This window comes from Neolamprologus brichardi, chromosome 17, assembly GCF_056152115.1.
Source record: "Neolamprologus brichardi isolate AB-2024 chromosome 17, ASM5615211v1, whole genome shotgun sequence".
NCBI lineage: Eukaryota > Metazoa > Chordata > Actinopteri > Cichliformes > Cichlidae > Neolamprologus > Neolamprologus brichardi.
In genome coordinates, this window is record NC_142120.1 from 18,203,462 (window position 1) to 18,227,232 (window position 23,771).

A 23,771-nucleotide genomic window follows, 5' to 3' on the forward strand; every position below is an offset into this window, starting at 1 on the left:
TGGCCTGTGTTGCTCCATAATAGTACATGATGCAGAAGCTGATTTACTCCAAGTTCAAAAATCCCACTGCCTCTCTTTTCTCTGCCGCTCTCCCTTCTTCCCCCCAACGTTTCTCATCTCCTCTCGTAGATGGAATTCACAAAGTGATTTTCTCCTCGTCCTTCTAAATCTCTTGATCACTTTAATTTTTTGCTAGGCTGCTTCATCGGTGTCCTGGGAAAGAAAAAAGAGGAAGAAGAGAAAAAAGCCAAGGGGCGAGAGACTGCAAACGATGCTGGGTGAGTAGTGAGGGAGTGAGAGAAAAAGAGGGAGAGTAGTATAGAGTTAAAGCTTTATCAGTGAGTGCCCTGAGGTATGTGGGGACGCTGCTGAATCCAGAGAGATTAGGGGAAAAATGCAGCACATGGCAGTAAGGGGCTTACGCCACAGCTTGTATTAGTTCAGGTGAAAAGAGTATTGCTTTTACATAAAACTGGACAAATCCAGCCACAATGCATTTCCCGTTGGACCACAATGGGGTCCTCTATCTGCGGACCTCACCTCCTGTCCCCTGGGTTCCCCCAAAGCTCCTCTATCTAAACAGGAGACTGAACGAAGGAGGAGAAAACACAGATGGACATGGGCGGGAGGAGGAGATATGGCACCACACCAGACTTCATTTTCAGAGTTTACCAGAGAGGAGGTTGTCAAGAGATGGCAAGGATGTACTTCAGGGACAGGGGGTTGTGTCCATCTCAGTTATTCTTTAGCTGATTAGCTCACAGACTACAAAATGTTTTGATTACTGTTCTGATGCCACATCAAGATAATTAAAGCTCACAAGCAATAACAGTTCTCACAGAAATAATAAAATGCAAAGTTAAGCAGGTTGCTGATGTACCTCTATGATGCTCACACAGCAAATCTGATGCATTTCAGCAACACTGATTCCTTTGATGCAGAAATCTTTCCACATTACTAATATTTGATGACTTTCAATCTACTGTCAATAAAAGTAGGTATCTCTGCAGCTGTTTCACACTTCAAATGACTCAGCGCTAAGTAAAGTGTGTCCTTGGAGCCAGATGCTTTTAATGTGAAACGTATGCATGAGTTGTTGGGTTTTCTTGAAGCTTAAAAAAAGCCCAAACAGGAAGCAAATGATACTAACAAGAATTAATACTGTGAGGCCTAAGTCATCATCAGTGATGACCCCAAACCTACCCCCAACCGTAACCCTATGATTTAGAGCAAAGTAAAAAAACAAACAAACAAACAAACAAAAAACAACGGGGGGGGGGGGGGGGGGGGGGTAGGACATTCAAGATGGGGTGAGGTGCAGGCAGATGAGCCACTGTGGTGACCCATAAAGGGGGCAGCTGAAAGAGGAAGTAGGTGTTCTACAAAAATAAATACATTTTAAGAATATTGTTCATGCTACATCTCAGCCTCCTAGTGGAAAAATCCTAGCTGACTTCCTTTTTGAGTTTTTGCAATCATTTTGAAAAACATGACCTTTGATCTTGACCTTGAGGTCAAGGTCACTGAAATTAAAAATTGTATGAGATTTCTAGTAGCTGCACCTAAGGTCTTAATTTGAAAATCCTACATCTCGAGTTACCATGTTCACAAAGTGTTCTTGCTGCCCGGCCAGGTGATAAAAAATACCCCATCAACCTTTTATGGCCGAGAAAGAAAATTGACTCACCATGACTGAAACACAGACCTCTTGGACATTTTGCACCACACAGCAAGAGCAGCAACCGTTTGAGCATTAAAAATGCTCCAAAAGGCACCAACAGTGCAAACCTGGTGGAGAGGTTGATGTCAGTGACTCTAAATAGAGTAGGTGAGGCGTAGCAGACAGTAGCTAGGTAAAGCTGTTATGAAAGTTGCTGTAATTTGACCGGATTTTATCAAGGCTATAACTACACTATAAATCTGGACATTTTAACATTGAAGTCTTTGGAAGTTGACTCATTTTTGAGCCAGCCTCAAGTGGCCATTTGAGGAACTTTTGACCACAGAGGTGGCTGCTTGGTTAAAAACAACAAACTGGTTAAAAGTAAGCAGATCATGAGTTTGGATTTGTCTGTTTGATCAGAAATCAGATTCCTGAGCCCATCGCTGCTCTGGAAAAGTCAGTAAATCACTTAAATAACTTCTGTTTTTTCTTTAACTGAAGATTTAATTGTATCCCCCCTCACACAGTTCTGATCCCACACTGCACTGGCAGATATAGTGAGGAAGTTTCACGGGAAATAAGTTTTACTGAAATCATCAGAGGGAGGGTGAGATGAATATAAATCAGTTTGAAAAAGACTGAAAGCCTGTGTAGAGCAAGAGGAAAGATTCGAGATGAACGCACTAAGTGATTGAGCAAAAAGGTCTCATCCTTCTCTTTTGGTGGCGCGTAAATGCTTCACTGAGACACTGAAGTCTCCCATTAGTTTCGCAGAGACTTTTATCTAAATCTTCTGTTCCTGAGGTGCATTTATCAGCCAGGTTTTTCATCTTGAAATATAGGTTGAGAGGAGCTTGGCCTGCACACTTCTTTATCTTTCACCTGTCATGTACAGTAAGCCCAGGTAACAATGGCGCCTTACATTAAATTACACACTCGCTCTGTATTCACGCCATCGAGCCAGACATCGGAAGCGGCTCCGACAACCCCTCCCATCCTCGCCATTATTGGCAGAACAATACCCTCAAAAAGCCAAGTTGGTCAAAAAAAAAGAGAGAAGGGCCGTATCTGCGACAGCGCTTAACATCAATTTGTGACACGATTAATCAATTTGGACCGTTTCTCTCTCTCTCTGTGCCTTGTCACTGTCGTCACTCGTTAAATAAAGAGAGGCGGCTGTTTGAATGAGCTGGGGCTCATCACGATATGGCGCAGGTTAAGTAGGAGGCGCATGTTTTAGGATAGCGCCCTGCCGCTCCCTCTCGTCCTGAAACACTTAGCTGGTGATTAGCATAAGCTGATAGCGCTATCAGGAGCGTGCCATTGTGGTGACCCTGAAGCCCCTCTCCTTCTCCACCATCACCACCCATTCTACCCCCCCACCACCTCCTCTTTTCTCCCTCTGAGAAGGTCTTATCTGGGATGTACAGGGCCTCTGGAGCCTCCTGGGGAGATGATGGAGGGAGGAGGCAGAGGTGGAAACTGTAGAGAAAGGATGGGATGGTTGGGTGAGAAGAGGGAGGGCAAGGGGTGGGGTTGATCCCATTGTTAAACACTCAGTTTCTTTGCATGTGTCCTCTAAAGTTTTAAATGATTGGATAAGAAACTTCAGCGACTCTTTTCAGATTGCGGTTAGAAAACGTTTTACATGCAAATTTAAACAAAATATCAAAAGAAGAAAAATACATACATATTTCATCTAATTTTGGACAGGAGAATAATAAAATGTGATCCACTGAATTATATGATGTCATATTTATCAGTTCAGAAGCTTTTGTTTATGACCATATATACGAGTAGGAGCGTGCACAACTAACAAACTAGATGTTTAAATGTTTGCTAGGTCTATTTATACTTCTTTTATTAATATAAAACAACAGATTACTGTTGGGTCTAAGATGTTATTCTATGTTATGTTTCAAGTTGACTGGAAGAGACTGACTCAGAGAGAGAAACCTCTTCACCGACTAGTGCTTTGGCAGAGGAATTGTGGAGCATGCCAAACATAAATATAAATACTAACAGTGGCGTCAGGGCGCTGGGGTTGCCGCCCGTGTAAAAATATTGCGAGGAAAGAATCCATCGTGAAAAATGAATTACAAAAAAATATAACAAAGAAATGTACCATAAAGTACATTTTGCTCATAAAACGTGTGTGTTTGCATGCACGTGCCTTCCAGAATCCATTTTGAGGTCAAAATTGAACATTTTTTTATCTACACTTCCCTATGGGAGTATAGATAAATAGCAAGCTAAAGACAAACCTAATGTTTTTCAGTTACGAGGATCTGAGGCTAAGTTTCGAATGTGTGCTATATGCTATATAAATAAGATTGAATTGTAATGAAAAATATTGAATTGATTGGACCATCCTACATCCTTTTACACATTTACACACCGTCACAGGACAGGCGCTGTTGCCTTGAAGAAGAACAGGAACTCACTTGTTAGCTATCTCTCGACGATGGTGGCTTCAAGTGCCGCTGAAACAGTGAAGTTAAATTCCTTACAACAACATCCATGGTTTTCCAGAATTAAATGTTCAGCAGCAGTCCCCGGATTGTGGGAGAGGATATACACAGACCTTTGCTAGCACGCTATATGAGAAACAGCGCTGGCTAACCGGATGTGGGGTGAGCAATGTCATCTTTTGCTTTCCGTCTGACCCAATTGTGTCATTTCTGTTACACTTCTTTGAGGTCAATTTGAAGTCAGCTTGAAGTTGCTTGCATAGTTGGTGCATTATAATGTACATTTAAACTCTCAAGATCTCTCTTTTTGCAGCATTACCCTTGCACGACTGACCTAGGGGGTCATATTTGAGTCTTTATTTTCCCTGGAGGTTTGTTGGATGGCCCGTCACGGGTTTCTTTGTAGATTTACAGCCATAAATGTTGTTACAAACCAAGTGCAAATCTCTAAAATCAAATTTATAAAAGGTCTTTTGAAAATATTTCAAGGCAGAAGTGTCTGGTAGGACCTGCGTCTTAAAATTCAGGGTCAAGCATAAGAGTCCTGAAGACAAAAGTAGGATTTTCTTTAACCTTAAGAAAGTATTCACGGTATCAGTTAGTCTCTCTGTCTCTGTCTGTTTTCCGTGCTAAAGGTTTCAGTGTTTATTTGACACTTGAAAGTAACAAACCTAGAATGAAAAGCTGATTCATATTCATGCTGCTAATTTGAGAAAGCAGTAATACCTCAGTGAGACTTTTCTGTGTGTGTGTCGTGAGGAAAAAGTATGATGAAACCGCAAAACAATACTCGCACATAAACACGAAAGTGGCGACACATTTCTTGAAGGTAAGCAATTTTCATGCACGTTAAGAGCTTAGCATCGGCGCTATTCATATCAGTTTACCATTATGATGCAAATGATAACAGTGGTGCCTGGCTTCCTCTTCTCCCTTTTCTTATGCACTTTTACTATGAGCAACATGGCACACCATAGTATAGATGCACACCTACATTACAGTGAACACACAGACGCGCACACACACACACACGATAAAATTCACCCAGCTCCATTGCTTATCCCCTTTGTTTGAGCTGATTGGATCTGTGGCGATCACATGTTTACCCAGAGCTCTATCTCTTTGAGAAACCTCCGTCACGGGTAGCGGAGAGTAACGTTTGCCTCTTTTTGTGTTTTCCTTTTATTTTGGAGACGGGCACGCACACACGGTCTTTATGTATATATGCTAATAGGCTGGCTAACACCGTTTCACACTGTTTGTTTCTGAAAATGATGCAACTTGCCAGACATCCATTTTTTGCTGATGTTCACATTTTCTTTTTTTTTCTTGCCTTTCTCAGGGCGGGCATTTTGGAGAGAGAAAATCAGAGAGAGAGAGAGAGAGAGACAGAGAGAGAGGAAAAGGAAGAAGAAGAAGAGAGTGGTGGAGGGTGAGAGGAGGAGGAGGAGGAGAAGAGGCGAAAGAGGCTCGTGTTCAAAATCCACAAAGGTTTTGTAATAAATGCATCGACGACAATAAAAACAAAAACATTAAAGGGAGAAAAGACGTGTTTCTGTGTTAAACAATTAGTGCTGCAGCATTAGAGCCGATCAGGAAGAGACAAAAGCTCGGCAGCAGCAGGGGTTTACCCCAGACACAAAGACACAAAGACAGATGCTCTGCAGCCCAGCCAAGCTACAGTACCATACTAGCTTTCTCTGGAGCTGCACAGAACCACGTCCACAATCCAACTGTCTGTGGGTCTGTCAGCGAGACAAAGAGTACCGCAATTAAAATACAGTTTCTACGTAACCTGCCCCTAAAGGTGTGATGTTATCTGTAATTTCAACTTACAGTGTATGTGCTTTTTTTTCCTTTTTGCAGGCAATGAATCATATCTGTTTCCAGCACTGGATGTGCAAGCCGCTACATATGTGGTAAATGATTGACAGGTGCTTTCCCTCCCCTACAGCCTCCTACAGCCTCACAAACAGTACCTGACTGGGCTGATCTTTTTGCCTGATTTCAAAATGAAACCAACATGGCTGCCCGTTTGCAAACTTTCTTCCAAGTTCTAAAAACAGCCCAGCGTGACATGTTTGTGGAAACGTGAGGCAAGACATAAGGCCTGCAGGTGCTGCATCGATCTTCATTTTAGCTCAACAACGGCCGCTTTTGAAGTTTTTCAAAGTTTCGACATTTCTAGAGGTTTCACACCAAGGAGGTTGTGAGATGAGGAGCAAATGAGGAGTGGGTGACATGTTCCCCCATTCCACGATACACAATGGCACGCTACCAGAATGCACTATAAGGCTGGATACACGGACGATGTATGTAATGAAAGGTAAGGTAAGTCCAGACAAATAAATTAACAATAATCCTCAAAGCCAGCAATATAACAATACGCTCAAATTTAAGACTACTACTATTAGCGTTACACCGGTATACAAGCTACACCAGCATTTCAGTTTCTTTGTATATGCCAGCATTATTGTACCAAACAGCAAAACACCAAACAGACTATTAAAATATAGAGAAACAAGAAGCACTCCAAGAACACAAACCTCTGCCAAGGCAGCCCACTCTGTTATTTTTTTAATTATATTTTATTTATGTGGATATAATAAATGTGTAGCATTTATTTAAATATTTAGTAATAAATATCAAGTGAAAAAAGGTTTTTGATTACAATATCATTTTGTTTTCCAAAACAATAACAAAACCTGTTCAGGGACATTGTCCATGTATTCAAATTGTAAAATAACGTGACATTTAGAACCCCAACATATCATCACCTATATGCCTATATGTTGTTAATACAAACAGAGGCAGTGAGAAACATAGTTTTAAATATCTCTATATGGCATTATTATGACTTTGAACTTAAGGTTAATCTAATGACCTTAAAGGAGAGGTCAGAGGTCAAATGACATGATATTTTAAATCGTTACACTGTACTTTCTATATGTTGATAACACACATCACAGTAAGAATCATATTTTCTAAAGTTCTAAAGCATTTTGTCTATTTTCAACCAATAAATCATTACGCTGACATTGAAGACATTTCAGATTTTAATGGATTGTTAACATGAGCCCACTCTATACTCGACAAAATTTTATCAGAATTCATTCAAAACTTTTTCAGCTATGTCTGTGCTGCTTTATTCTACGCTAAACTGTTAACTTTGATCTTTTTAAGATCTTTATTTATAGAGCACTTTTCTAAACCCACAATCCAAAATGTTTCATGCAGGACAAGAATGTAATAAACCTGTTAAAATAAAAACAACACATTATTTGTAGCAGTAATTTATATGCTCTGTTTCTTTGCGTGTCACTTTAAAGGATTTTTTCCTTCCTTTATTAAAGATAGTCCAGTGTATGGTTTGCTAAAGGACATGAGAAGGGGAACAATGAAGGACTTTTCCTTTCCTTTTAATCAAGAATTGAACCAGCTGCCACTCTGACGCTTGATTTGATTTCACTCAGCCTAAACCTAACCAAACGCTGACTGAAAACAAAAGAAATCAGCAAATGGAAAAACAACTGCGTGAACAGGAAATTACTAGCAAAGAAAGTGTAAAAGGAAAACACTGATGCTGCGTCAATACTATAACATTTCATCAACTACCTTCAGAGACAGTGGCAGGTGTTGCCGTTGTGCACGTACATGAACAATGTACATCAACGTGAATCAGTAGAAACCTGTTTACTGGTTTTTCCTTGGATAGTAGCATCTGCCTGCATGAGTAGATATTTACCATACACACTGTGTAATATGATAAGATCTTGACACATCTGAGATTTCTGCATGGATAGATACAGCTAAACGTAAATAAAAACAATGTTTGTTTTATCATTTAGGGGAGGTAACCTTTTAAAGCTGTCTGCTTCTCACTGAAGAATTCCCCATTGTTCTAATTACTCCAGTGCAGTGTGTACAATAGCTCCAAATTACGCAGAAATCAAAGGATGTCGGTCATAAATCTCCTGCAGCCTGTGTGGTCACTCTCTCCTTTCAGCTCCCGTTTTATCATGCGTGTGTGTAAGAGTGTCTGCGTGTTTGTGCGCGTGTGTGAGACAGAAGGAGAGAGAGAGAGAGAGAGACAGAGAGTGAGAGAGAGAGGAACCCCCTCCAGTGGCGTCTACTCTGTACATTCGACTCAATGGCTCCAGTGTTCGTGTGTGTGTGTGTGTCTGCATTTGGGTGTATGACTATGGCACTTAACCCTGTGACCGGTTGTGGAATGAGCTTCACAGAAATCACCGCTGAGCCGGTCACCCCCTCCCGCATCACCATGGTGTGTGTTACCACCCCAAGAGAGGCCAACAAGCTAGCGCACACACCCCCTTGCACACATGCAGACACAAGCTTCCTCTGTCTCCTCCAAGTCAGAGGTGGTGATGGCGTAAAGCCTCGTGTTTAGACTCTGCGTCTTTGTTCCTCCCTGATGGTGCCTCCTCTACCTGCATATGAGGGAGGAAGTCTCCGCTGTTTCCACTTTAAAGCCAGGAAGTGTTTGATTCCCTCAGTTTCCTCGACTACTAAAAGCTCATTTCATCTTTTTTCTGCAAACCACGGAGTGACACAACACTATTATCCCCTCAGTCTACACCCTCTTTCGTATGCTCTTTGATTCCACTGGCCGCCGTTTGAGTTTAGCCTCACGGTCACACACTTGCTGCACGTATACAACAGAAACACCTGCTGCAGCGTCGTCATGTGTAACAAATGAAGTCAAATAGGGGCGGCATGTGCATCAATGGTTGCGCAGGTGTAGGGCAATATTTTAAAGGATGCATGCAAGCCCACTGCTGTTTTCTTCAAACATTTTCTCAAATGGTAATGACTTGTTTTTCATTCAAATACTTAGTGTATCCTAAAAATGTATTATAATCAGGTTACCAAGAAGGCCATTTGCCTTTAGGTCTGATGTTTTGCAAAAAAAAAGAAAGAAAAAAAAGTCATTATATGATCAGTAAAATGCTACATAATTGTGTAAAGTTGTTGGGTATTTGTTGACAATGCAAATTAACAGCTCACTACTCAGAACACCGAGTTCCCTTCTGGTATCAGCCAGCAGGAACCCAGACTGACCAAAGATACACACATGGGTGACAAATTAAGGTGTCTTAGGCCTCCGTCACACATGCCTGGAGTCCAGTTGATGGTCCCTGGTTCCTCCGAAAAAATGTAATCACCTTAGTTGCTTACAAGTTGCTGCAGTCCAACATAATTACATGGAAGATGCTGACATGTCTGCAAACACTTGTTAATCGCTGGTTCCTGGTAGTGAAACTTGAGAGTTCAATGAATGCTGGAAAGGGAGACCTCAAAGTAAAAGTGTTGCCTTTTCAAACATGTTGGTTGCAAAGGTAGAGCGCAACATTTACTCTGAGTGGTCGTGCTTTTCATAGTTTCACTATTGCTTAGTGAGTAGGTGGTGAGATTTCACAGACAAACTGGTATTTCCCTGCAAACTATGGGTGGTTGCAGCAACCTGTTGATTACCAAAGTAATCTCAAGAAGCTTTTTAGTGGAATATTAACATCTTTGCAATACAGCAACCTCCAGCAACCCTAAGTCACCTGGTTGTGGAATACATATTTTACTCTAGCAACTAAAGGTTATGATGAAATCACTGACCGGTCTCTAAGCCTGTGTGACCAGGGCCTTACTAAGATGTTGGGCCACCGCATGTTGACAGCACAGCTTCAACGCACTTGGCATTGCTTCTACCAAACTGTGACACATTCTTCAAAGAGATATGGCTTCATTTGCTGTAATGATGGTAGTGGAAGGCCCTCTGTGAAGGGGCATACACACAGGAAGAGACTGGCAGCGATGTGTGTTGGCAAAGCAAAATGGCTGGATACCAGATTAAACAAATGTTATCTTTGAGGCGAATCAATGAAGCAACTATAAATGGAATCAAAGAATACAACACATGATATACAAGAAGGTCACACACACAACCAGAGACTGGAATGTCAAAATATTTTCAGCACAGAGTGTCAAATATTGCTGTTCTGTCAAATACCACTGATGTTGCAGAGACACGCACAAGGTTTCCTGTGATGTTGATACCTTGATGCACTGGTTGCACCAGTATTAGATGCTAACAGATAGCAGGCCTCTTTCACAAAGAGACCAAGTCCAGACTTGGAGGGTGAAGGGCTGGCAGTAAAGCAAGTGACACAAGGTTTGGACCTTTGTGTTCTGCATTTTAGTTTCATTTGCAGTGCCTTTTCTTTCCACTTTCTCTTACTGGCTAAAAATTTGACCTCAAAACTACTTCTTTGGATTTAAACACCAAAAACAACTTGGATAGGCTTTGGAAAAGAAAATATACCCTTTCTCCAACAGGTGTTCATTTTAATTGAGTTGTAGTGACTGTGAACACATTATAACATGAGTCAGAGTATTTTCATAATCATTCAGTGACCCTTCTGCCCATTGAACGGGGGCATACTCGTTCTACAAGATGAAGTGGTTCAGATTTCTCTTTTAATTTGTCACCTGCGTGGATTCCTGCCTCTGTAAAGGTGAGGTAAGTGGGTATCAGGCTTCCTGACACTTTAAAACAGCACTCCACTGATGCAATATTAACAGGGAGCAGCTGAGGGAGACCCGGTGTTAACCCCACCATCTAACCTACAGCTTCATGAGGTCAGCGGCTCAGCACCGTGCTAGGCAGACTCCACACTTCTGCACTGAGGATGGGTGCTTATGTGCCTGAGCGGGTCAAAGAGCTGCCTAACGCACTAAGCTGAGTTTAAGTGAGAGTTCTACTTATGTATGTGTGTAAATTGATAGATGTGTTTGTGAAAAGGGACAAAGAAGAAAAGAAAAGAAAAGAAAAAAGAGTCAGCCATCTGAGACCAGTCAGTGAGAGGAGGGGTCATGTAGGGTCAGCGCTAAAGCAACAGTGGCAGTCTGCCACATATTCGGTCCATGTTTTGACTGCTATAGTCTGTATATAAGAATGATTTAACGTTTGGATAACGGTTAATGCTGATGTTTAATAATGGGCCTGTAACAATCAGCTATTCTTGATCTTTTTCAGGAGTATTGTGTGGTTTTCATTTGACTTGACTGCAAACATCTGTTACGCAGGAAGTTTCCAAGAGGTGTTTTCAAGATCTCTCAGTGGAGAAGTCCCGGGCCTTTAATTAGCAACATAACACTGATGCTGTAACCCCCTCAGCCTCACAAATAATGCTAATCTAAAGGCATTAGTTTTGTTGGAGTAAAGTTATTTTTAATGAGGGAAAGGGCTTTTAGGAATTCTTACACCTCAGTAGTCTGATCACAAACTTGTGTGACTTCTCAGTAATGAAATCAAATAATATTACCTGATTTAAATTTGGCTGATATCCCTTCAACATCACCCCCTCGTGCACCTCTGGAGCTCTTAGAGCACTTGGTTGAAGCCTCATTCACCATGAAGTTGATATACCGTGTTTGCAGACAGCAAATAACTTCAATATCACAAAATGGCAGATTTCAGTGGAAGCAACCAATGTGTCCAAACCTAACGGCGGTACATTTGGTCAGGAGAATGACAAGAAGCATGCTCACTAGTTTTTTTTGGCATTCACAGAATCCTGAACCATAAATTCATGCCCCAGGGTCAGCCTATCAATGCCAAGTTCTACTGTAACATCCTAAAAGCAACTTGTCCTCTCACAAGAGCCACGATTTTGTCCACTGAAGGATGCAGCACACATTGCAAATGCATGAGGGCGAGTGGTTGGAATGGTTCTTCCAGGAAAGATCTAAAAATAGCATCACCATTTGAGCTGCCTAAGAGCGCGAGGATAAAGATAGGGTAGATTAATCAAACTAAAATCAGGTGTTTTTTCTTTCTTTTCCTTTTTATGGTGGGACCTTTATGACAGCACTTAGATTAAATTCTGGAAGTAGCAGCAAACAATAACAACATCTGAATAATAGTTTCTTTATCTTAGACTTGCAATGCACAGGAAACGGCTATTATCCCTCCACTACTAATTACAAGGTGAAGCACGCCACCCCTTATACTGCCCTTACTATATCATATTCTACTACATTAAGGGGCTGGGTATATGCTCTACACTTTGGACCTAACTTGCAGCACTCACCATAAACACTGTAACTGTGTGTGTGTGTGTGTGTGTGTGTCTCTTCAACCTAAGTTTTCAACCATAAATTAGGCTCACTTTGATCTTTTAAGTAGATTTTAACACACTTGATAATGATTTGAGATCATCTCCTCAGATTTTTCAGGATGCTCCTCCTCCTGGTCTGTGAACCGTGGATCGTTTGCATCTTTTTTCCCCCATGTATGTCCATTATATTAATTTGTTACTGGATTGGATTCTGCATGAGTGGATTTGTTTTAGTCTTGTGTGTGATATTTCTGATTGACCAGGGCAGCTGCAGAGTGCAACCATCAAGCTAAATTCCACTGTATGTCTTGTTTATTACTGTTTTCCTATAAGCTTGGAGACATTTTGCCATTCGTGCAGATGAATTTCCTCTTCCAGTTTGTCCAGAAATATTATTAAGATCCTCTGAACTTGCTGTGCGCAGATGACACTATTATTGCGCTGATATTACTCAGCCTAATGAAATCTGCTCTGCCTCGCACCGATGGAACACTGTTAACTTTGATCTCACAATTAAGTCTCCATGAACAGCTAATAAAGCATAATCTGCTCTGTATCTGCTTGTCTGCGCCAGAAGCACAGAAAACCTTTTAGCATATCTTCACTGCAGTTTCTGACTGACACTTTGTTGCTCTCGGCTGAAACACTGACTTATTTTATCACGCCCGAGATAATACAATCAAGTATTAAGGAGTTAAAAATCACACTGGATCTGCATCGGTTGAGTGGCAGATGAGTGGCAGATGCCTGCGGGGGCTTCTAGTCATTCCGTTCTCCTTTTCCCATCCTTCTGCCTCGACTTAGAAGTAGATGTGTTGACATCCCTGAATACAGAAAAGGCGGTGGTTGTTCCCTTATTGTTACTGGGGCTATTTGGATATATCTGTTCCCAATCTTTTATTCATTAAATGCATGACGTCACTTCTTCTTTTGATAGCTCTCATAACCTTTTCATACATTTGCCTGTAATATCCCTGCACTCTGATCAGACTTAATAACAGGCCAAACAGTTCGAGATTTCTGCTCTATGATAAGGGCAATCAAAGGAAAATTGCAGCCTTTTATTTTTGGGATCTGCTCCTTTTTCTTCCTCAAAAAAGACAGACGGTAGCAGTTTGGCGATGGATGTTGGACAATCGATAAGGAATGTTTTCCACATGACTTAAGGACTGATTGGAGCAGTATTTTCCTCTCATCTTATGCTCACATTTGTTGTGTGGGCATAAGCCAGATCTGTTAAACATATACATTTGTGAGCTGATGTATAAGTTTGATACACACGACTGTTTGGTTCACACACAGTTTACGCTCGAGTTCTTAAATGTGCTTCCTTTTTTCTTTTCAGATCATCAAACAGTTTTGAAAAGGCATCCCTTGTTAGAGAGAAAGAGACAGACAGACAATCTACCAGGTTTTACCACACGAACGCCACAGAGTCTCGCTGATGAGGTTAAAAGGTAACACTTCAATCGAGCTCTTAATGTACACTTCAGCCACAGAAACAACACCACTTTCTCTGCCATGGCACCTCACACTTTTCATCTCCCACCTGTTGTTTTCATTGGAGGAAACCCTTTAAGATCAGAGCGACCCAACAAAAACATCATCTGTTTTCATGGATAACAGTTAGCGCTGGTTTTGAAGGGAAAGAAGCAGATAAGATTATAGTGTCTAATGAGCAATGGCCTGAGTACATCTACCGGGATATACGTGTTAGAAGAAGCAGTTCGTCTTCGTGATTTTGTGTTGGATCTCTTCCACGAGATCCTATTATATCCTATTATTAATTTTCTATAATCACAGTGGCTCCTGACCGCTATGTATAATGTCTTAATGTGTTTTACTTGGCTTCATGTTTTCAAGTATCATTGTTTTAACACTATCTTTGATTATGAATAATCTGCTGATGGGTTTGTGATGGAAAATGCGCCATAAGAAACATTGGGAAATTGTACTTTGAAAGCCATTTAATACCTAGTTATGTATTTTAAATAAAAAACAGTATTAAAAATAAGTACTGTTCCTGTTTTTTGTTTTGGTCTCATTTCCTTTTGAATTATCATCCACATTGGATGATTAAGATGAAGTGCTGTTTTTTTTTTTCAGTAATCTTATTATTTTTCTAACAGTAGCAGCACTGAAAATTGGAAAAATGTTGGACTTAAACGATATAATGAAACTGTCAGTGATGGATTGAATACACTGTTTTGCAGAATCATGCAGAAGTGTTCTCTTATTCCCCAGTCTTTCAGTTAAAAAAAGAGATTTAAAGCACAAAACTCTTATTCATGGTCTCTATCGCCATACCTTGGTAATTTGCTAAGCCTATAGAGCAATCTGGGACCCCATCAGCCATTATTGGAGTCTAAAGTCATTCACTACAGTGAGCTGCACGGTAAAATTGCCTCTTTGTACCACCTTTTTAGTGGAACCAGAGTATCCCATAGTACTTCAGTAGAGTAAGCAGTTACTAGGCAGGAATTGTGTATCATCATGCATTGCCAAAAAAAAAAAAAAAAAAAGTTAAGATGAGATGTATTTATTTATCCTAAAGTTTGACTTTTTTTTTTTTTTGCTACAGCACTTAAAATTAAGTTAAATTAATTAGGATGAATAAGGAAAAGGATGAAAAAAGAAATGCACATCTTTTAATCTTCCTAGTTGATATATATATATATTTTTAAAAAAAAACATGTTTGTGGGTTTTAGAGTCTAGTTTAGAGTCTTTTGTGGCTACAGCGTGAGTGCCCTTCCTTAACAGGTACCTGAGAGATTTCCGACACAGCCTCTGAGGCCATGGCCAGTATTACATATAATACATCAGGACCAAGACTTCCTGTTCTGTGCACTGCCTTAAAAATTCTAATAACAAGCAAACTTCTTGCTAGTCAACAGAAGATAGTTTCAAGCCTACATTTTTTACCAGTGCATCAGTGACAAATCTTTTGCACTCAGCCCTCACTGGTCAATCTGACTCAGATTCAAAACAGGAAAGAGGCTTCCACACGTACCACAGATTCTGTCCATTTATTCACATCATGGCTGCTCTGTTTCTGGTTTCTGTATTTACATATTTAAGGCATATAATAAGTGTGTGTGTATTCTTGCTAAGTTTCAAAAGGTCAAAGAGAGCCGATCCCCTTCAAAGTTTCAACTCCTTAAAAGATACGTTTTCCTTACAGAATCTGTATTCTCACTTTTATTCTTCTTATCCCTGAAACAATATTCTGACCTTTCATCAGATGTGTTGACTGCGTCAGAAAGTGTTTAGCCTGAAAGCAGCTCTTCTATCTCCTCTGCCTGTGGATCTTCGCTCTCCTTTATCAATTCTTTTTTGAACATCAGCTTTTCAAAAGCTGTTAGGGGTGTGATGTGAAAAGAGGGCAGTTTGAATATTCTGAAAGGTTTTTTTTTTTTTTTAAGACAGGCCTAAAGCATCATCTGCAATTACACTACTCAAACGTGTTTGCATATTCAGTATATTGAAAAAATAGACCTGCTGGATGTGGCTTAATATAAGCAGCCTCATAGGCGACATGCAAACTCTTTAACAATGTGCTGGAGAGAGATACCTTATTAGCCTTTTTATCATTATTCCTCCTGATCAGTCTCCTCTACCAGATTGTTGTCCTTCACCTAACTTTCCTCTTTATCGTGTAGACACAGACCGAACACACTCTGCAGATGCCTGTGGCTCTCCGCTTAGAAAGAAAGTTGGTCGGTTGTGAAAATAAAATTGAGACCACTGATGCCAGGACTGACTGAGAGAGTGGGCTATGTTCTGACAGATGTGGTGTCATGTCAACCGAAAGGCAAAGATGTGTTGAATTAATGAGGCCAGGTGATGGAGAAAAGGAGCAGAGCTGGAGCCAACAACTCTTGCCTGCAGTTTACTGGAGACCTGGTGTGCTTATTTAAATAACTGCCTTGATCTCACTGATCACTAGGCTAAAGGCTACTTAATTAAAACTAACAAGCAGTGCATTAACACCCTGTCGGCACGCTGACACTGTCAACCTGGCTGTACGCAAGCAGCACCCCCGGGGAGAAGTGTGCACTATTCCAGATCCAGGTGAAGCAGACATTTGATTTAAAATGCCACAAAGTAAGATGGCAGGTTGGCTTTTTTTTCTTTTTTTTTGCAACCTGATTGAAAGGAAAGGCATTTTTCACTGTCGGGGTGGGTTAGGAAAGAGCGTATGTGTGTGTCTGCGATGTGTATGTGTGCAGAATAAAAGCGACATACCCACCGAGGAAGGCCAGCCTTGAGCTTTATAGACGGGTGCTTTGATCAGAAAGGCTGGCTCACCTTCATCTCCTCATGGACGTCGTCACTGGATGCTGATGATGCTGAGCGCCCGTTTCTCTGAGGAGGCTGAATGGAAGAAGGAAAAGGTTCAGGGAAAAGTGGAATAGGAAGCATGTGTGTGTGTGTTACTTTTTGGGTTTCCCCCTTCTAATTTTTTTTTCCTCAAAGAGAGAAAGATGTGCTGATACACAATTTTTTTGATAGTGAGACACATTCCCTTTGATCTTTTTTAAATAACAAACACTTTTGAATGACAAAAATTGGGGTGTAAAATTTCACCATGATAAATATATGGTAATATGCTAGCTTCAGTTGTTACCTCAGCTATATTATTTTTCGGCCAACTTATACTTTCCCCCCAAAACCGCCTCATAAAATCATTTGGGGATTTTCCTCAATCTATGTATAATATGTTTAAGGTAAAAAAAAATAAAACTGTTGATGTAGATGTAGAAATTTAAAATTAAGACAGTAAAAAGATCACTTCCATCTTTTTAAAATTTTAATCTTATTGGTAAAGTTAGCAAAGTTCTTAAGTTTTTCTTTTCCTTTTCTTTAAAGTTGACTGGTAGGTCTACGCCTGCACTTTTTATTTCACTCTAACCACTGAAATTGAAAGTCACTGAAAGTCAGTTTATTCAGTGCTTCAAAAATAAGTACCCAAATAAGTGCCCCAGTGCGTTTCAAGTTGCAAGACCTCGTTCCCGGAGGCTTTTACCCATGTCCCTGTTATTTCCTCTAAAGTAACAAATGTCCCTGCATAATGAGCAAAACACTCCTGCGGAGCAAGCAGTGAGTAGTCTGTCCGCTTCCGGTTAACGGTCCCCTCCGCTGTTTGTGAATGACTTTGTGACGACCTCTGAGGCAAACGCGCCCCACACCACCCAACCTTCTCTCTCGTTCGCAGGAAATGGAAATGGCTTAGGACTATCGGCGTTGCCCCGGCAACCATCTGAGTCCCCCATCTCGCGGTGGAGAAATGAGTTCTGAACAGGCTCGAGAGAGGCAGGGATTAAACATGATCCCGCGGACGGACTGTCAATCACAGCCCTCCAGCAGCCTTCCCGTGTTCACTCAAACGTCTACACTCAGACATAAAAAAGGTGCATTTAAAAAAACAAAACATATATACATATATTATTATTTATCGATAACCACATGTTCATAAATAAAATGAACTGATAATGAATTCGGCCTGTGCTGTGTTCTTTTTTGTTGTAAGCTATTAAAAGCAAGAAACTCTTTTCTGTTTTAAAAAAACAAATTCGTTATCCAGCAGCGGATTTAGTGGTGGTCGTTATATTCCAGTGCCAAGAGGCGATGGATTAATTTAATTAGCCTGGCGAAGATTAATGACGATGCATAGGCCTTTTGTAGATAAGGCTATACACTGTTAAAGAGGGTGTGTTATTTTCAAACACCACTGTGTGTCCAATTTGGGGAACTTTGGAGTGTGGCTGAAGGTAATCAGAAAAGGGGGAAAGTATAGCCCTAAAGATTTTATAGGCTTCAGCTGGGGTTTATCTTTGCAGGCTCAGATAAATCTGAGTGTATAATAGCTTCACACACATTGTATTATTTTAATTATTTATTTAGTCTTTGAAGCCATAAAGATGCTTATTTTGTGTGGGTGGTTTCTATAAACCGTTGGCACACTGTAAACCAGTGAAGAATGGGGTACTGGAGATGTTTGCTGTGATTAAAGCACATTGTGACACTTTTTCAGGTGTCTTTATAATTCCCTTTCGTGCTGCATTGTGAGTGCGCGTGGCGAAAACGCGTGGCACTACTATAAAAGCAGCTTTGTATTAAATGTGCGTGTTCTTCCTTTAACAGTACAGCAGGTATAATAGATCCTTACTGTTCCTGGCTCCTGCCCACTTAACACAAAAGTTTTGCTTTTCTTTCCATATTAATTTATTTGGCGTCTAGAGTGACAAATCATCTATTAACTCCCAATCAAAATAAAGAAATAAATTCTATCTCCTGCACAAACGTGCTCATATTAATCGCATGTATAATTCTGATGTGATTCTGAAGTTACCCGCATACGGAGGCAAAGTGTCCAAGTGATTTCTATTCCCGTGCTTTAATAAAACTGTCAGAAAAAAAAACAGGCTAACTGGTATGCATGTAAAAAATAATACACTTTCTTTCTCAGAGCTCTATTCATTTGTTATGATAGCGTTACTGTCCTTTTTAGAAGTCTCAACACGTGGCTGCCATCTTGAAACGTCTTTGGGCACACATTTGGACAGTTGTTTTAAAGGATTTCCTAACCTCAGTGGCCACAGGGACATATAACTGCACGTATAGAATCACAAGTCAAATCTGATCATAAAAACCCTTAAAATGTTTACCGACTTTGCCCCAAAATAAAGTTTTAGTCACCACTAAAACAGGAAATAACACTAGAATAAACACATCTGCTCACGTCCTATTAATGCAATAATTTGTACTTTAATATTTCTAAAGTTTGACCAGATTAATTAGGTTTAATCTTTGTATTTATTTTAATACCTTATCACTTTCTTTACACATGTAAAAGTGAACAGTTCCTTGAACTTTTTCGATGTATCAGTAAATGATCAGATAAAGATCATTTCGAGAAAACACCTTCAAAAGTGTTTGTATTTCCTACTAAATCTCTCGATTAATAAATGTCTGATTTATTTGTTATTTTATTCCAGTCATGGTGACACAAACTACATTTACACACAGAGGCAAATAAAGAATGAATTCCCTGGAAATCCCTGCCTGCTCCTGGAGAAGTAGCTAATCACGTTACAGTAACGCATTATTGGTGCCAGGCTGGCAGGGAAGGCTGGGAGAGCGAGAGAGGGCGGGGAGAGTGAGACCCCGTGCAATTCGATATTTGCCTCTTTTGACAGTCATTTAAAGGGGATCTGGAGAACCCGATAGCCCGGGACTTACACCCCTCCAAAGGCTTTCGGGACACTTTAGCCCGACTCGGCTCGGCCCCGCAGCGCCAGTGAGTCGCCAGGCAGGGTGTAAACGTTAAATGTTAGCTATTTGTTCCGTGGATTGCGAGGAAAATCAAGCCAGTCTTTCATTCACCCCCCACCCCCCCTCTCTCTCTCTCACACACACACAGACACCCCCCCCCCCCCCCCCCCATCTCCCCTACCATGCTTTCTTTCTTTTCCAGACTCCACAAACAGTCATTGACTAAAGAGGCTTAGAGAGACTCCTAATAATGCTTTAACGAATTAAAAGCAACGGAGAAGTTTAAGGAGGAAAAGAGAGGGGAGGAAGGGAAATGTTTAGTAATTGCTGAGACTGTACAGACAAAGAGTCCTGACGCAGTGGCACTGGAGGTTATCTGCCATCGTAGTGGTTCCTTATCAGCGGATAAATATTTGTATATCATGGCCAAACTGGAGGGGAAGGAGGAGGGTGGGGTGGGGGTCTGCAAAGCCCCCTTGTGATTGTTGCAGCCCAGGTAAGCTACATGGATATAATCACTGCATCCACCGCTGCATCCTCTGCAGTGGAGCAGAGCTGCTGCAGTGTGGGGGGTCGAGCCGCTCCAGAAAAGCCTCTTTTTTTCAATTATGGGGTTAAAAGAGTGAGAGAGTGTTTAATAAACGACTGCTCATTAAAGCGAGAGAGAGCGAGAGCGAGGGAGTGCATTCCCTTGCAGATAACGGGCAGGTCGCATTGTGCAGATCTCTCCTGGGAAGACTCCTGCACTGGATGTTTGCCCCCAACCCCACCCACAGCCTTGCATCTCATTAAGCTCATCTCCACATCTCTATCTGCAGTATATCTGGGGCGCACCATCAGCCTCCCATCAGCGCGGATGTGGCCCTTTTCTGCACGGACAAAAAGAGTAAGATTTCTCTTTCAGGGGAGGTGAATTAAATCGAGCTCTTTTTATTTATTTTATATTTGGAGAACCCTTTAATCAGCAACCAACGCGATCTCCTTGCTTTCTCCCACCCCCTTACCCCGTTTCATATGAAACCGTCACTGGACTACCAGTGGCCACCCAGTACAGGATTATGCACAGCCAGGAAAAGAGGAGGAGGAGGTGGTGGTAGGGGAGAGAGGGAGAGAGGGAGGGGGCTTGCCTGGATACCCAACCGCCTGCAAGTGTCCATCCTCGGTCTGTTTGACATGGCAGCGTCCCTGGGTATAAAAGCGATAAACATCTGGTGGCGCTGCCAGGACATTGGAAAATGAGGGATTGGGGAGAGGCGGTGAAAGAGGCGGCGAAAATACAAAATCATAATGAGAAGAAAGATGGGCAGAGAGGGAGAGAGAGAGAGGGGGGGGGGGGGGGGGCAGAGAGATGCTGATCAGCTAATTACAGCTGCAAATAAAATGCAAATTTATCCTGGCACAGTGAGCATGCCCAAGTTTAAACATAGCGCCATCCAAAAAATCCAGAGCTGCGCTGGCGCTGCGCCAGTGACGACTTCCAAACAAAGGCTGATTATCCAATAATAATAAATAATTATTATTACTATTAGTATTAACCTTATAAGGAGGTGCATCTTCGTTCGGTGTTACACCAGGGTATAGCCCCCATCCCTTTGAATAAAAGAATAATCGTTTCCCAACAACAGTGACACCACCATTCAGTCTACCAGTTACACACACTGTGTGTAAACCCCCCTCCCCCCCCCCCCCCCCCATCTCATGTAGTGATTAATGATACATCGCCACCCAAAGATTAATCATGGGAAATTAAAAAATAAAAATAAAATAAAAGTGCTGGAGGTAACTGCAGCTGGATCAGGTGGGCTCGGGATGGCGGTGGAGGGTGGAGGAGGTGAAAGCGAATGAGCTCCATCGAATCTTTTTAGATGCAAATATTTTGTTATCTCTACTTTGCTGCACTGTGTGTTTTTTCCTTCTCCCGTGTTTATGATTAATTATCTCTTCTTGGTGAAAAATAAATCATGCGAAATTAGGATCTAGCTGACTCCACCGGCGTAAGCAGAGATGGCAGGTCGATGTTGTTAATTTCAGGTTGAAATTGACACACTAATTATAGTGCAGAGTGCTGCTGGAACACTAGCAGGCAAGATTATACCTCTGTGCTTCTATTTTTTCTTTCTTTCTCTCTCTCTTTTTTTTTTATCAGATCCCCACCCCCCTTATATTTTACCAATTAAAAATCGTAAAGGCATTTCATTGCCCCGGGATAAAAAAAAAAGACAGCCTCTCTCCTAACATGGCCATCACTTTCCCCCATCAGATTCATTGTGATGTATTAGATGCAATAAATTATCCCATGTAACAAAACATGGCGAGCTGAAAGGCTGATAATCTGCAGAGGGGAGATAAGGATTCATTATTCCAAATCATTATGAATCCAGCGTTGGCTGTGACTTCTTTCTTAATCAGCTTCTGTGATCCTGGATACGTGAAGGGAGCAGATAAGAGCAGAGTCGTTTATAATTCTCCCCACCTCGGCCTAATATTTTAAAATAAAATCGCAGGGAGAAGCCGCCGTAAAACACACACACACACACACACACACACACACACACACACACACACACACACACACACACACACACACACACACTGGCTTAACGTTTGGAGGGTGAACAGGACGAGAATAATAAAACACATTGAGGAAATAAATAAGTAAATAGATAATACGTGGCCCATACATTTTTGGCGCTGTTTTGTCTCAAATTAAGGTCATCTTATTCGACATTTACAGCGAAGAATCATGTAGGCAGAGAAAGAAAGAGAGCGAGAGAGAGAAAGAGGGAGAAGGGGGGTGGGAAAAAAGGAGGAGATATATACTGCACCGTTTATTTCACATTTGGAGTGGGAAGGGGCTAATAAAATTTAGGCTACACCGGGAGTCTATAAAAGCGGGTGACCGTAAATGATTTACTCCATTTATGCACTAACAGGGGCTGAAAAAGCGCCACGGTACACGGGAGTGGGGGGGTGGGGGTGGGTGGGGGTGGGGGTGGGGGTTCGCTACTGCTGCTGCAACCTCAATCTGCAAAATTAAGAAACTAAGAAAAGAGGGGTGTAATCCGGATGTAATGGTGAGATGATGACACCTCATCCAAACTGCTGTGTGTCAATAAATATCAGCTGGCTGTGAGACTAATAATAATAATAATAATAATAATAATAATAATAATAATAATAATAATAATAAAAATAATAATAATAATAATAATAATATTAAAAAAAGGCCGGTGTGCACAGACTCTTGCTTTTTATTATGACCAGTGTACCAATACAGTGAAGGGGGGTGGGGGGTGCTTAGCTGTTGTCAGCTGTCACGCGGGAGCTCGCGTCAAATTCTACATTAATCACGCGATTTCACGGCAGGAAAAAAAAAAAGAAGAAGAGCAGGAGGAAGAAGAAGAGAGGCGAGTGACTTTGGACTCGGGCTCCAGGCCGCATGCGCTCTCGTTGAATCCCTGTTAGAGGAAGTGCAAAACACTACACAGCCTCATACCTCTAATGTGACACTGTGGGGCCTGTACTAAACTCTAAACCCGTTTACAGTCTCTATTTAAAATTAATTAAGACTCACCCCCCCCCCCCCCCCCCAAAAAAAAAAAAAATGCATTCCCCCTCTTTAAAAACAAAACTGCATTTCACATCCGCCGCCTAAAATTAAACGTTATTTCCCGCCTTTATTTAATTGTACCCACAGTGAACAGGACCGAATTGATTCTGGTTATTTTCCTCGTAATTAATCTTTTTATTACACCTATAATGTGCTTTAATCACGAGCGCGCATGAATGCCGCTTTAATCGTCGTTTCTCGTCAGCGCGCTCATTTATCGCATCCGCATATTAACTTCATCTTTACATTGAAATCAAATAATTCCCCTGATCAAAAATAAAATAGAATATAATTTTAAAAACACTTTATTTACCTCAAAAGCAGATTAATAAATCATTACAATTTGACGCCGTCGTTATTCTGTAATTCTATTTAGACACTGGGTGGGATTCCATAAATGAAAAGCTCGGCTCGTCCCTGTGTGGAAGTAGGCTGCTGAATAATTCATTGATTTTTAAAAAAGACGCATTTGGCTGTAGTCGCGTTCGTAAGTTTATACAACGAGGTTTGCGCCAATTATCTTTAATTTATTACCTTAATTGAATTTCTCCCCCAAAGATAGATTTGGGTGTGATCAGTTTACATTCTCCTTCAAAGAGTCAATGCGCATCATGAG